The sequence below is a fragment of the Lolium perenne genome, chromosome 4, assembly GCF_019359855.2.
Source record: "Lolium perenne isolate Kyuss_39 chromosome 4, Kyuss_2.0, whole genome shotgun sequence".
NCBI lineage: Eukaryota > Viridiplantae > Streptophyta > Magnoliopsida > Poales > Poaceae > Lolium > Lolium perenne.
This window is the reverse complement of record NC_067247.2, coordinates 80,356,638-80,373,841: the sequence shown is the minus strand read 5'-3', so window position 1 is coordinate 80,373,841 and position 17,204 is coordinate 80,356,638.

Below are 17,204 nucleotides of genomic sequence, written 5' to 3'. Positions count from 1 at the left end.
GATATTTAAGTTGTGGTGTTATTCTTCTAGTGGTGTCATGTGAACGTCGACTACATGACACTTCACCATTTATGGGCCTAGGGGAATGCATCTTGTATTCGTTTGCCAATTGCGGGGTTGCCGGAGTGACAGAAACCTAAACCCCCGTTGGTATATCGATGCAGGAGGGATCGCAGGATCTCAGAGTTTAAGGCTGTGGTTAGATTTATTTCTTAATTACTTTCTTGTAGTTGCGGATGCTTGCAAGGGGTATAATCACAAGTATGTATTAGTCCTAGGAAGGGCGGTACATTAGCATAGGTTCACCCACACAACACTTATCACAACAATGAAGATTATTTAGCCGTATGTAGCGAAAGCACTAGACTAAAATCCCGTGTGTCCTCGAGAACGTTTGGTCATTATAAGTAAACAAACCGGCTTGTCCTTTGTGCTAAAAAGGATTGGGCCACTCGCTGCAATTGTTACTCTCGCACTTTACATACTCGTACTTTATTCAACTGTTACATTAAACCCCCCTGAATACTTGTCTGTGAGCATTTACAGTGAATCCTTCATCGAAACTGCTTGTCAACACCTTCTGCTCCTCGTTGGGATCGACATTCTTACTTATCGAAGATACTACGATACACCCCCTATACTTGTGGGTCATCAGAGTCACAAGTATCAACTTGGCCAGAGCCTCTACTAGCAACGGAGAGCATGCAAGAACATAAATAACATATATGATAGATTGATAATCAACTTGACATAATATTCAATATTCATCGGATCCCAACAAACACAACATGTAGCATTACAAATAGATGATCTTGATCATGATAGGCAGCTCACAAGATCTAACATGATAGCACAATGAGGAGAAGACGACCATCTAGCTACTGCTATGGACCCATAGTCTAGGGGTGAACTACTCACACATCGATCCGGAGGTGATCATGGCGATGAAGAGCCCTCCGGGAGATGATTCCCCTCTCCAGCAGGGTGCCGGAGGCGATCTCATGAATCCCCCGAGATGGGATTGGCGGCGGCGGCGTCTCTGGAAGGTTTTCCGTATCGTGGCTCTCGGTACTGGGGTATTCGCGATGAAGGCTTTAAGTAGGCGGAAGGGCAGGTCAGGGGGCGTCACGAGGGGCCCACACGCTAGGGCCGCGCGGCCAGCACCTGGGCCGCGCCGCCCTAGTGTGGCGTCGCCTCGTGGCCCCACTTCGTATCTCCCTCGGTCTTCTGGAAGCTTCGTGGAAAAATAAGCCCATGGGCGTTGATTTCGTCCAATTCCGAGAATATTTCCTTACTAGGATTTCTGAAACCAAAAACAGCAGAAAATAGCAACTGGCTCTTCGGCATCTCGTCAATAGGTTAGTGCCGTAAAATGCGTAATAATGACATATAATGTGCATAAAACATGTGAGTATCATCATAAAAGTAGCATGGAACATAAGAAATTATAGATACGTTTGAGACGTATCATCTCTCAACTAGCATGACGAGACTGATAAGAAATAAATTATATAAAGAACAAACCTTATCCTTATGAAATTCACTTGAGCTAGATGATGCTAATCTTGACCACACCAAGATGGAACTCTTTTCTTGATTGTGCTTGCTTGAAGAAGACATACGAATTGCTCCACATACTCCATTACGGGATAACAACAATTTACACATGTCTTCACAGATCCTTGATCACCAATTAGGTAGCAAGATTCAAGCATATGATCTATCCTAGATAGTTCATCTCTAACTTGCACTTCATTTCTTCTTTCTTTATCTTCTTGATGTCCCGAAGATACATAAGAGGGCTCATTCAATCTTCTTCTTGAAGACATACTTGCCAGGGGGTGCATCAGGGTGACCCGCTCTCACCTATCCTATTTGACTTCATGGTGGATAGGCTGGCTAAGATGCTCGCCAAGACCAATGCAGCGGTCCATATTTTGGGGTGGTGTCGCATCTCATTCCAGTGGGTGTGACACACCTGCAGTATGCAAACAACACCATGGTTCTGATCGAACTCTCTGATATGGGAATCACTAACCTCAAGTTTCTCCTGCTTTGCTTGAGAACATGTTGGGTTTGAAGATAAACTTTGACAAGAGTTAGGTTTCCATCATAGGGGTCGACGCTGGGGAGCAACGCACAATAGCAATGATGCTTAATTTCAAATTGGGTAAGCTCCAGTCCCCATGAAATACTTGGGACTTTCGGTTAGTGATACGTCTCAAACGTATCTATAATTTCTTATGTTCCATGCTAGTTTTATGACAATACCTACATGTTTTGTTCACACTTTATATCGTTTTGATGCGTTTTCCGGAACTAACCTATTGACGAGATGCCGAAGCGCCAGTTCCTGTTTTCTGCTGTTTTTGGTTTCAAAAATCCTAGTAAGGAAATATTCTCGGAATTCGACGAAATCAACGCCCAGCATCTTAGAATTCCACGAAGCTTCCAGAACACCCGAGAGGAACCAGAGGAGGGCCACAGGGCCACCAGACAGTAGGGCGGCGCGGCCAAGGAGCCAGGCGCGCCCCCCTACTGTGTGGGTCCTCCGTAACCCCTCCGACTCCGCCTCTTCGCCTATAAAAAGCTCCCTGACCTAAAACATCGATACGGAAAAGCCACGGTACGAGAAACCTTCCAGAGCCGCCGCCATCGCGAAGCCAAGATCTGGGGGACAGGAGTCTCTGTTCCGGCATGCCACCGGGACAGGGAAGTGCCCCCGGAAGGCTTCTCCATCAACACCACCGCCATCTTCATCAACGCTGCTGTCTCCCATGAGGAGGGAGTAGTTCTCCATCGAGGCTAAGGGCTGTACCGGTAGCTATGTGGTTAATCTCTCTCCTATGTACTTCAATACAATGATCTCATGAGCTGCCTTACATGATTGAGATTCATATGAGCTTTGTATCACTGTTAGTCTATGTGCTACTCTTGTGATGTTATTAAAGTAGTCTATTCCTCCTTCACGGTGTAATGGTGACAGTGTGTGCATCGTGTAGTTCTTGGCGTAGGTTATGATCATAATCTCTTGCAGGTTATGGAGTTAATTATTACTATGATAGTATTGATGTGATCTATTCCCCCTTCATAGTGTAAAGGTGACAGTGTGTATGCTATGTTAGTACTCGGTTTAAATTGCAAAGATCTATTATGCTCTAAAGGTTACTTAAATATGAATGCCGAATGTTGTGGAGCTTGTTAACTCCGGCATTGAGGTGCTCTTGTAGCCCTACACAACGAATGGTGTTCATTATCAAACAAGAGTATATGTAGCACAAAGGAAGAGAACTTATTTATTATGTGATCAATGTTGAGAGTGTCCACTAGTGAAAGTATGATCCCTAGGCCTTGTTTCCAAATATTGCAATCATCGCTTGTTTACTGTTTTACTGCATCTTTATGTCCTGCAATATTACTACCATCAACTGCACGCCAGCAAGCACTTTTCTGGCGCCGTTACTACTGCTCATATTCATCCATACCACTTGTATTTCACTATCTCTTCGCCGAACTAGTGCACCTATACATCTGACAAGTGTATTAGGTGTGTTGGGGACACAAGAGACTTCTTGTATCGTGATTGCAGGGTTGCTTGAGAGGGATATCTTTGACCTCTTCCTCCCTGAGTTCGATAAACCTTGGGTGATCCACTTAAGGGAAACTTGCTGCTGTTCTACAAACCTCTGCTCTTGGAGGCCCAACACTGTCTACAAGAATAGAAGCACCCGTAGACATCAAGCACTTTTCTGGCGCCGTTGCCGGGGAGGTAAGGTAAAAGGCACTCATACTCCGGTCCCAGGTAACTAAGTACTTTTCTGTTGCCGGTGTGTGAGTGCTCGAAGCTATTTCCTTTAGATCCTACAATTGCATCTTTTTGTTTCTTGTTAAACACTAGTAAGGCATAATGGAAAACATCTGTGAGCTTTTTAAACTATTTCCTGAGTCAAGACATGAATGGTTTAATGCGAAAATTACAAAACCTATGGAACCTTATTTGCATGCTAGTAGCAATGATATTAGTATGAACGCTTTGAACACCATTGTTGCTAATGATATAGAAAATTCTAAGCTTGGGGAGGTCGGTTTTGATGAAAATGATCTCTTTAGCCCTCCGGGTATTGAGGAGAAAGTTTATGTTGATTATGATATGCCTCCCATATATGATGATTATAATGATAGTGGTCTTCTGGTGCCGCCTACTATGGAGGATAAAGTTTATTATGATGATACTATACCTCCTATATTTGATGATGAGAATAATAATGATAGCTACTTTGTTGAATTTGCTCCCACTACAACTAATAAAATTGATTATGCTTATGTGGAGAGTAATAATTTTATGCATATAGCTCATGAAAAGAATGTTTTATGTGATACTTATATTGTTGAGTTTGTTCATGATGCCTCTGAAAGTTATTATGAGAGAGGAAAATATGGTTGTAGAAATTTTCATGTTACTAAAACACCTCTCTATATGCTGAAATTTTTGAAGTTACACTGGTTTTATCTTCCTATGCTTGTTACTTTGCTCTTCATGAATTTGTTTATTTACAAGATTCCTATGCATAGGAAGCATGTTAGACTTAAATGTGTTTTGAATTTGCTTTTTGATGCTCTCTTTTGCTTCAACTCTTATTTCTTGGGAGTGCATCATTAAAACTGCTGAGCCTATCTTAATGGCTATAAAGAAAGCACTTCTTGGGAGATAACCCATGTGTTTATTTTACTACAGTACTCTTGTTTTATATTTGAGTCTTGGAAGTTGTTACTACTGTAGCAACCTCTCCTTATCTTATTTTATTGCATTGTTGTGCCAAGTAAAGTCTTTGATAGCAAGGTTCATACTAGATTTGGATTACTGCACAGAAACAGATTTCTGTCTGTCACGAATTTGGGCAGGGTTCTCTGTAGGCAACTCAGAAAAATCTGCAAATTTACGTGCGTGATCCTCAGATATGTACGCAACTTTCATTCAATTTGAGCATTTTCATCTGAGCAAGTCCAGTGCCTCTAAAAAATTCGTCTTTACGGACTGTTCTGTTTTGACAGATTCTGCCTTTTATTTCGCATTGCCTCTTTTGCTGTATTGGATGGATTTCTTTGTTCCATTGACTTCCAGTAGCTTTGAGCAATGTCCAGAAGTGTTAAGAATGATTGTGTCACCTCAGAATATATGAATTTTCGATTATGCACTAACCCTCTAATGAGTTTGTTTTAAGTTTGGTGTGGAGGAAGTTTTCAAGGGTCAAGAGAGGAGGATGATATACTATGATCAAGAAGAGTGAAAAGTCTAAGCTTGGGGATGCCCCCGTGGTTCATCCCTGCATATTTCAAGAAGACTCAAGCGTCTAAGCTTGGGGATGCCCAAGGCATCCCCTTCTTCATCAACAATTTATCAGGTTTCTTCTCTTGAAACTATATTTTTATTCGGTCACATCTTATGTACTTTACTTGGAGCGTCTGTTTGTTTTTATTTTCATTTTGTTATTTTCCTTCTCTGAATAAATTCATGCTTGTGTGGGAGAGAGACACGCTCCGCTTGTTCATATGAACACTGGTGTTCTTAGTTCTATCTTTAATGTTCATGACGGAGTTGAAAACCGCTTCGTTAATTGCTATATGGTTGGAAACAGAAAATGCTGCATGTGGTAATTGGTATAATGTCTTGAATAATTTTATACTTGGCAATTGTTGTGCTCATATGGATTATGTTTAAGCTCTTGCATCATGTACTTTGTACCCATTAATGAAGAACTACATAGAGCTTGTTAAAATTTGGTTTGCATGATTGTTCTCTAGAGTCTAGATATATTCTGGTTAAGGTGTTTGAACAACAAGGAAGACGATGTAAAGTCTTATAATTCTTACAATATGTTCATATGTGAGTCTTGCTGCACCGGTTTATACTTAAGTTTGCTTCAAACAACTTTGCTAGCCTAGCCTTGTATTGAGAGGAATTCTTCTCGTGCATCCAAATCCTTGAGCCAAAAACTATGCCATTTGTGTCCACCATACCTACCTACCACATGGTATTTCTCTGCCATTCCAAAGTAAATTACATGAGTGCTACCTTTAAAAATTCTATCCTTTGCCTTTACAATACATAGCTCATGGGAAAATAGCCTTAAAAACTATTGTGGTGAAGAATATGTACTTATGTGTCTTATTTCTTAATAAGTTGCTTGTTGAGCGGTAACCATGTTTCTGGGGACGCCATCAACTTTTACCTTTGTTGAATATCATGTGAGTTGCTATGCATGTTCGTCTTGTCTGAAGTAAGGGCGATTTTCATGATCAAATGGTTTGAGTATGCATATTGTTAGAGAAGAACATTGGGCCGCTAACTAAAGCCATGAATCATGGTGGAATTTTCAGTTTGGACACAAATCCTCAATCTCTTATTAGAATATTATCTGTTGTTGAATGCTTAAGCATTAAAGAGGAGTCCATTATCTGTTGTCTATGTTGTCCCGGTATGGATGTCTAAGTTGAGAATAATCAAAAGCGAGAAATCCAATGCGAACTTTCTCCTTAGACCTCTGTACAGGCGGCATAGAGGTACCCCTTTGTGACACTTGGTTGAAACATATGCTATGCAATGATAATCCGTGTTAATCCAAGCTAATTAGGACAAGGTGCGGGCACTATTAGTATTCTATGCATGAGGCTTGCAACTTATAGGATGTCTTATACATAACACATATGATTTATTACTACCGTTGACAAAATTGTTTCTATGTTTTCAAAATGAAAAGCTCTAACACATGATTTAATCCCTGCTTCCCTCTGCGAAGGGCCTATCTTCTACTTTATTGTTGAGTCAGTTTACCCACTTCTTTCTATCTTAGAAGCAAACACTTGTGTCAACTGTGCATTGATTCTTACATGTCTACCTATTGCACTTGTTATATTACTTTGTGTTGACAATTATCCATGAGATAAACATGTTACGAGTTGAAAGCAACCGCTGAAACTTATATCTTCCTTTGTGTTGCTTCAAAGCTTTCTACTTTGAATCTATTGCTTTATGAGTTAACTCTTATGCAAGACTTATTGATGCTTGTCTTGAAAGTACTATTCATGAAAAGTCTTTGTTATATGGTTCAGTTGTCTACTCATTGTCTTTACTATTGCTTCGAATCACTGCATTCATCTCATATTCTTTACAATAATGTTGATCAAGATTATGTTGGTAGCATGTCACTTAAGAAATTATCATTGTTATCGTTTACCTACTCGAGGGCGAGTAGGAACTAAGCTTGGGGATGCTTGATACGTCTCAAACGTATCTATAATTTCTTATGTTCCATGCTAGTTTTGTGACAATACCTACATGTTTTGTTCACACTTTATATCGTTTTGATGCGTTTTCCGGAACTAACCTATTGACGAGATGCCGAAGTGCCAGTTCCTGTTTTCTGCTGTTTTTGGTTTCAGAAATCCTAGTAAGGAAATATTCTCGGAATTGGACGAAATCAACGCCCAACATCTTAGAATTCCACGAAGCTTCCAGAACACCCGAGAGGAACCAGAGGAGGGCAACAGGGCCACCAGACAGTAGGGCGGCGCGGCCAAGGAGCCAGACGCGCCCCCCTACTGTGTGGGTCCTCCGTAACCCCTCCAACTCCGCCTCTTCGCCTATAAAAAGCTCCCTGACCTAAAACATCGATACGGAAAAGCCACGGTACGAGAAACCTTCCAGAGCCACCGCCATCGCGAAGCCAAGATCTGGGGGACAGGAGTCTCTGTTTCGGCACGCCGCCGGGACGGGGAAGTGCCCCCGGAAGGCTTCTCCATCAACACCATCGCCATCTTCATCAACGCTGCTGTCTCCCATGAGGAGGGAGTAGTTCTCCATCGAGGCTAAGGGCTGTACCTGTAGCTATGTGGTTAATCTCTCTCCTATGTACTTCAATACAATGATCTCATGAGCTGCCTTACATGATTGAGATTCATATGAGCTTTGTATCACTATTAGTCTATTTGCTACTCTTGTGATGTTATTAAAGTAGTCTATTCCTCCTTCACGGTGTAATGGTGACAGTGTGTGCATCGTGTAGTTCTTGGCGTAGGTTATGATCATAATCTCTTGCAGGTTATGGAGTTAATTATTACTATGATAGTATTGATGTGATCTATTCCCCCTTCATAGTGTAAAGGTGACAGTGTGTATGCTATGTTAGTACTCGGTTTAAATTGCAAAGATCTATTATGCTCTAAAGGTTACTTAAATATGAATGCCGAATGTTGTGGAGCTTGTTAACTCCAGAATTGAGGTGCTCTTGTAGCCCTACACAACGAATGGTGTTCATTATCAAACAAGAGTATATGTAGCACAAAGGAAGAGAACTTATTTATTATGTGATCAATGTTGAGAGTGTCCACTAGTGAAAGTATGATCCCTAGGCCTTGTTTCCAAATACTGCAATCATCGCTTGTTTACTGTTTTACTGCATCTTTACTTCCTGCAATATTACTACCATCAACTGCACGCCAGCAAGCACTTTTATGGCGCTGTTACTACTGCTCATATTCATCCATACCACTTGTATTTCACTATCTCTTCACCGAACTAGTGCACCTATACATCTGACAAGTGTATTAGGTGTGTTGGGGACACAAGAGACTTCTTGTATCGTGATTGCAGGGTTGCTTGAGAGGGATATCTTTGACCTCTTCCTCCCTGAGTTCGATAAACCTTGGGTGATCCACTTAAGGGAAACTTGCTGCTGTTCTACAAACCTCTGCTCTTGGAGGCCCAACACTGTCTACAAGAATAGAAGCACCTGTAGACATCAGTTAGCAGCAAGCCTCTAAATGTCACGGACTGGGACTTTCTCCCTAAAAAGGTAGGTCATAGGCTTAACCCGTGGCAAGACCTTTTCCTTGCCTCAGCAGCTAGGCTTGAGTTGTGAATTCATGTGTGTCTAACATTTCTATGTTTGCCACATGGGCATCTATATGTTGCATGAGTCAACACACTTCAACATGGATAGACCTGGGTCCTGCTTCTTTTGGGAAGGAGTGGGCAATAACCGAAAATACCACATGGTGGATTAGGTCACTGTGTACAAACCGAAGTAGTTTGGGGTTTGGGTATCCTCAACACTAGTTTTATGGATATTGCGCTAATGCTAAAATGGATATGGAAGCTATATCAGGTTGCAAAGGGTTTATGGGCTGACCTTATTCGCGCAAATTACCTGAGAGGTATGACCTATTCTCTGTGGAAGTGCCAACCCGTGACTCCCAGTTTAATGTGATCTAGAAAATCAAATGTTATTTCAAACTTGGGTCCAAGCACAGGGTGTGCAATGGAAAACACACTTTCTTTTGGCTTGATTAGTGGACTCTGACAACCCCCCCTTTGCGCTAGATTCCCTCTCATGTTTAGCTGCTACGCCAACCCCTTCAACATTGTGTATGACACTAGGGAGGTTGGGGATGCCGCTGTTGCATGGGGCATCTGCCTTAGGAGACAATTTTGCCTCAGTCGGTGAGTGGGACAACCTATGCTGTGAGATCCAGGGGCTCCCCGTATCCTCTATGGAGGACACTATATACTGGCCCTTGAGGCGTCTGGTATCTACTTGGCATGGTCCATACATGTGGGGCTCACTCAAGGGGCTAACATTTCATACTTTAGAGAAGTGTGGGGGACTAGGGTGCCACCTAAGATCAAAGTCTTCCTCTAGCAACTCACCCGAGTAAAACTTCCGTCCAGTGATCAAGATGCCAAATAGATGGGTCCATCTAATGGTTTGTGTAGTCTCTGTTGGGAACTAGAGGGCTGCAACCACATTTTCTTCACATGTAGTATGGCGGGGTTCATGTGGGATGGGGTTAGGGAACTCATCAACTGCAATTGGAACCCGACTAGGGCTGGTGGTTTCATAGCTATATACCATGGACCCCTTTGTAGGTTGGTGTGGTTTATGTTTGCGGCCCAATGCTAGGCGCTTTGGAATATTCGCAATAACCATAGAAGGGATTATGATTAGCAACCCGCATGATGCGTTCTTTCATATGTCACTTGACATGCACTGTTGGAGGGTGTTGGTCAGACAGAGGGAAATGTTGTTGCTAGACGAGGCGCTGGGCGAGGTGAGGAGGCTACATGCGAGGGCTAGGGGATGTGCGTCCTTTTTAATATCTATCTATTCGTCCCGCTACGAGGCTTATGTATCCCGTATTTGCACTGCTCCTTGTATGCCTTGGGTTTCTGCTTTGCCGTTTCGGACTCATGAGTTGAGATGAAGTGTCGTGTGTGTTGATGTTGTAAGAATATGTTCTGATCGTTGGTGGCTTCATATAGAAAGTTTGGCCAGAGGGACTTATGTTAAAAAATACATACTTTCAATAGGCTCAACCTTCTCTCATGACCAATCTCTGAATCACTCCTTGATTAATGCCTTGGTCATCACTTCATCTTCTTATTTCATCCTTGAAGCCAACATAAGGTTCAAGAATTGTCTATGGATAAATCCTACAAACATAACTCAATGAAAATATTAGTACATATGGATTGCCATTAATTACCAGAAACATACATGGGGATCCAAGAACTTTCAATCTCCCGAATTTTGGTAACTGGTGACAATCTTTTTGAGAGGGTTTATATAGATAATTTAAAGAACAAATCAATTTGAATACATAGAGCAAACTCCCCCATGATATATGCATGTGTGAATGAACTTGAATTTCATTACATATATTGGCAATCAAAGCCTAGTTGAGTTTCCTCTAAACATTCAACCATGCAAAGTAACAAGATTAAAAGCATGAAAGAAAAATGTGCTTAAGCACAAAAAAGCATGAAAGCCAATTCCCTTAAACCCTCGAAACTTCTCCCCCATTGGCATCAATTGACGAAATGGGTGAAAAATTTAGAAGGACAATATAGTGAAAGTTCCTCCATAAGATATGCATTTCTCATAATGTTAGTGGAATAAAATGCACGTACCCAATGGCGAATACTTATAGGGGAATCCAAATTTATTGAGTATCAAAGAGTTCCGCATGATAACAAGGTGAAGAGGCTTCTACAAATGAAGCAAGGAATAAAATAATGGGATTTCTATTTCTGTGCCCTCGGGTCCTTAGTTGTGCTCAGTTTTCCCCAGCTCCTTAGTTTTTCCTCAGTTTTACCCTAGCCTTTGTCTGAAACCCGCAGAAGGAGCAGAAGCAGCTCGGACGGCAGGATTCCGTTAAGTTGACGGTTCCGTGCTGACGAGTGGGGTCGTGTCGTTTGTGGGGCCGCGTCGTGTGGGGCTGGTAGGAAGGAACCGCGTGGGACAGGACGAGACCATGTTTGTGTGGCCGTAGCGTGTGTGGCTGTAGCGTGTGGGGCCGTAGCGTGTGGGGCCGTAGCGTGTGGAGCCGTGTGGGTCCGGGACGTGGGCACGAGTGGTTTCTGTCTCTTTCGCGCAGATTAGCAGTTTTCAATGTACCTTTTTCCTCTCTCTCGCTCGATCTCATTCATATTTGATAGCCAAAATTGGTAGAAAATCTAGAGCAGCTTCTCCTTCTGTTTTTTAACGACATTCATTTCTTTATGCCTTCGTTTTTACCCAATCAGGTAGGAAATCTAGGGCACAAATCCAGAAAAAATATAGGATAAGCTGCATACAGCAGCCAACATAGCATAGATATGTTCACGACAGATCAACAGTAGTACCGATAGAACCCTACAACATAAGCTACATTTTACATGAATTTAAGCTACTCTACAGATAGAGCAGTCACATACAGAAAGTGCAGTAGGCATGTTCAACGCCTCCAGGTTGCGCCTGTGACTCGCCTGGAGGTTACGCAGGTGAATCCCAAGTGCTATGTGTTTGGCCAAGAACGCATGCACGTTCACTGTCGTTCCAACTCTAGCGCCGCATCTGCCAATGGATTCAGCATGGTTCACCAGGCAGTTGAAGTCGGTGGCGCGGAGCTTCCTGTTGCAGAAGGGGCACTTGTAAATGCCTCGAGCAAAGGGGCCATCGTAATGGCCGGACCGTAGCCTCCTGAGGACGTGACGAGTCTTGGTGTGGAAGGACTCGTCGTCGCTGTCGACGTCGCTGCTCTGCACCTGTCACGTAGCACCAAAGATCATGCAAAAAACACGGAGTCAATTGCAACGATGATGGAACAGAGAGTGAACAAAGATCACGCATGATAATATGGGCTCGAAAAAAAGAGGTAGCCTCAGTTACATTGGACACACTTATATCCAGGATTTGAGTCAGCAAACCACAGATCATGAACAACAAATTTGTACACACCAATTGTTTACTGACCAAACCCTGAATCAATTTGTGCCCAAATATTCATCATCATCGGCACAAATATTAAACAAAAGCAAATCACAAATGGATTGAACTAGGGAACAGACGCACCCTAATAACGCTAGATCTAACACAAATAAATTGAACTAGGAACAGACGAACCCTAATAATGCTAGATCTAACACAAAAGGATTGAAATGGGATAAGAACAAGGGAGCAAAGGGTTACCTCCGGCTCGTCGTCGACGATGCTGGTGTCGTAGGGGTTCTCCGGCGCGACGTACGGCGCTGGTTCGTACGGGTCCCAAGCGACGGGGGCCTGGACGGTGGCGGCGGCCGATGTGCCGGCGGCTGATGCGCCGGCTGCTACATTGGAAGCAGCGACAGGGGCCTGGATGGGGGCAGCGGCCGATGCGCCGGCGGCTGATGCGCCGACAATGGGCATCTCATTCTTCTCCATCGCCGGCGGTTTTCTTCGGGGTTTTTTCTTCGGTTGTGGAGAAGATGATGGGACAGGAGAGGCGGTTGCAGTGAGAAAGTGCGTCGAGGGAGAGAAAAAGGGCTCTATAAAGACGAAGGTGGCGTGTACCGCAACACGCGTCCGCTATGCACGGCTGCAGCGTGCACCGCGACACGAGTCTAACCCTGGGACGTTTGGTGTACTCAGTTATAACCTCGGGCCTTATACAGAAATTTTATCTGTACTTAGTTTTCCCCTCGAGTACTTAGACTGGCAAGTGCAATATACTCAGTTTTACCCTCAAGTAGCTAGTAAACAAATGAGATTAACATATCTAATTGAGTCATTTCATGCGCAAAAAAATCAAAAAAATAAAAACATAGTGGCACCTACTCATGGAGTCTTCCTACGCAATCTGCCACCAAGAAAACCTTAACAAACATATATAAATCAAGTTTTACCACAAATTGCCACTTCTCAGAATCACTAGTGTAGCTATGAAGATGCATGGTTTTCCACTCAAACCCCTTTGCAAAACATCTTCCCCAAAAACATAGTTTGTCTAAATGATGCCATAATTGTCACACTCATGTATATTTGAATTGCAAAAAATTTGATGTAGCCCAATATAAATTATATTGTACAAAACACGCATTTTTCATTTTGTAATTCTTTTTGTTTGAATCCCTTAGTCTATTTACTGTTTATGTGCCCTTGGATTGTTAGTACTACTCAGTTTTGCCCTCAAGTTCTATCACAAATGCTCTCAGAAGCCCAAATTTATCATGATTGGTTGAGCCGTTGTCACACGGATCGACTCCACGAACCGTTGATCAACTGATCTAACGGGCAGTATACCCCTCCCCGTCTCTTCGTGGCCACCCCTCTCTCTCTCTCTTCGTGGCCACCCCTGTCTCTCTCTGTCGGTGGATGCATTATTGTCACCTCTCTAACAATTATCAACTATCTTTCGTTTTCCTTTTTCTTTTAGGGGATATAGTTTTGGCATATAGTTTCGGTAATTTGAAACGGCCCAAAAGTGGTATAATTTCGGTATAAACATGAGGCATACATATTTGCGGATTTCGGTGAATGCATTATTGTCACCCCTCTAACAATTATCAACCATCTTTCGCTTTCCTTTTTCTTTTAGGGGATATAGTTTTGGCATATAGTTTCGGTAATTTGAAACGGCCCAAAAGTGGTATAATTTCGGTATAAACATGAGGCATACATATTTGCGGATTTCGGTGAATGCATTATTGTCACCCCTCTAACAATTATCAACCATCTTTCGCTTTCCTTTTTCTTTTAGGGGATATAGTTTTGGCATATAGTTTCGGTAATTTGAAACGGCCCAAAAGTGGTATAATTTCGGTATAAACATGAGGCATACATATTTGCGGATTTCGGTGAATGCATTATTGTCACCCCTCTAACAATTATCAACTATCTTTCGCTTTCCTTTTTCTTTTAGGGGATCCCATATAGTTTTGGCATATAGTTTTAGTAATTTGAAACGGCCCAAAAGTGGTATAATTATCAACTTTCTTTAGCATTCCAATATAGTTGGTAATTTTAGTGAATGCACACACTAACTATGAAAACAACTACAAGTACATGTAACTGAATAATGAATTTGTAACAAGGTATCCCTTGTAACAACTTCTAGCGCCTAGTGAGCAATGATAAGAATCCGATCGCAATTATACAACAGAAAAAACAACCAGCCATCAGATTAGCTTGCTTCTTCAACTCGATCAGCTGCCTTAACTGCTTGTTCATTTTCTTCAGTTCTCCCTTCACTTCCTCCAGTCCTACATTGGGAGCATTAGGCATAATCGGAACGGCTCCTCTCTCCGCCGCCTTCTCTACAGCAAGTCCCCCCCTCCCAAATTGCGCTCCCCAATAGCGCCAATTGATTCCTGCAATTGAAGCCTCCGAACGTACACATCGATCCACTCGAAATGCCTGCATTTCTTCAGGATCTGAAAACAACAACGGGAACCCTAAATCCCAAATTCGAGGGAATAGCAAGAAAATCGAGAGAAAACAGAGAAATTGGAGCGAGATCTAACCTTATCCCCTCTCTATATGACAAGCTCTCGCATGCAAGGAACTCACGTCCACGGTTGCCATTCTCGTCCGTCTTACAGATCGACCGCTTCAGAGGCTCCTGGCGTGGGCAGTCAGGGCATCTTGTCAAAGGCACGGGTCCATACTGCGGCCATGAAGAACGGGAGGTCGAAGAGAAACTAGACATCACCCGCCTGTCGGAGATGGGCTTCCGCTGGCGGAGAAGAAGAACAATGGGGCGCGGGGAAAGAAAGGGGAAGCAATGGCACGGGCACGGGCTGGCTCGGGCTCCCATTTTGCAACGGTCACCTGGGTAAGCTGTGGGTCCGACGCACTAACGTGGACAAGTTGTGGGTCCCACGATGATCTGGATAAGTGAAGACGTGTCCACTGCGGGGCACCAACAGCGGCCCCACTTGCCAGCACCAACCAACGTCAACTAAACGGGATTCCTTCCGTCCGAGCTCCTTCTGCGGGTTTCAGACAAGGTCTTGGGGAAAACTGAGGAAAAAACTAAGGGGCTGGGGAAAACTGAGCACAACTAAGGAGCCAGGGGCACGAAAATAGAAATCCCTAAAATAATCTAACAAACCAATTGAAAAAAAACAAATGTACCAATTGGACAAAATAAGATACCAAAATACAAATAGATACTATGATAAGATCGTCAAGAGTGCTCCAAATAAAATGATGAAGCTTCCCAAGGTACATGCACAAATTAGAATTTTGCATTTGAATACAATATGCATAACATGGAATCATCAGTCCCACTTTAATATTTAGAACAAATACATGTCAAAGAGAGCATAAAAATAAATAAAGCATGACACTTGCACCAAATACATGCTTGAGCAACAAGAAAGAGACAACATCATAAAATGCTCAACCAAAAGAATATATGAGAGGAATGGCAAAGCATATTATAAGAATAATAAAATTAGATGAGCAAAGAGCATCACCATAGTCTTCAATGAGTGATACTGCTTATCATGACAATCTACACACAATAAATAAAGAAGATAGCAAATGACTAGCAAAAAGGAACACAAACTTAATAAGATGCAAAATAAATATTAACGCTTGTTCCTAAACCAAATATGAGTGTGTGGAGATGCAATAAAATAAAAGAAGCACTCACAGGAAAATTCTTTGCGGAGCCACCAAAGGGTCAAACAAAAAAAAAGATGGACTCCCACAAACAGAGATAACAATTGGAGATGTATTATTTCTCATGTATATACGTTTCTCTAAGTAGAAAATGTCACAAAGATATTTATCCATAAAGAAAAATGTACACATAAAATGGATACTTAAGAAATTGAGCATGATATCCAAAACAAAGCCATCTATTATATCAATAAGATCTTTGCTTAATAGCATGGGAACCGGATTAATTTTATCTTATTGTACATTAATGAACTTCAACCATAAAAAACATCAAAAGCAAAAAATATCAAGCAAGTAAAGAAGATAGTTGGGATGCTTTGAGAAAGGAAACAAGTAACACAAAGAAGGGATACCAAAATAAAGATGCAAATTTGCAAATTCAATATTATTGCACATGTGAGCATTTTGAGGAAAACATATGAAATATAATTTCTAGATTGACATATTTGAGATTGGTGAATCATATCAACATACTCACATTTGCAATAATATCGGAGGATTGGTGAATCATATCAACATACCCACATTAGCAGAAAGAGGTCTCAACAGGAAGAGGATTGTACCATGAGAGAAGCACGGAGGTCAACCCGCTTCAAATATCGAACATGGATTCTGGCAATGCAATGGAGTTGAGTCCTCGTATCGATCTGATCCGAATGACTCAGCCTTTCGACAAAGGTGTGTTCTACCGTTCTTCAAGCTGCTGAAGTCGAAGAGGCCCATTGAGTGGACTCCCAACGCTGAAAGATCTTTGCAGGATTGCAAGAAGTACTTGGTCTCACCTCTCGGGTTGGTTGCTCCGGAGCGAGGATAACCACTCTTGCTATATGTCGCCGCCACCAATCAGGTGGCATAATGACACGACCACCCATAAACACATATGGGTTCCAACATGATAAATAACATGTATACAAAGGTGTAGAGCATTACATAAAGGAAACATAATTGAACAATAGTAGACATAGATAGCTACCATGTAGCTTCGAATCAACAGGATAGAAATAATAGTGGTGTCACTTGTAGTATAGGGAATGCAAACCAACACGTTCAGTGACTTTAAAGTTTTCATGAACTAGATAATAGCAGGATGTTATTTTCGTAACGAAAGAATGAATCGATAGAAGTTATAATGACAACATCTTTAGCAGACTATACTGATTTCAAGTGACACCTGATTACGATTAATATGAAGACTATTAAATTCGAAATCTCAGTTTTGTTATC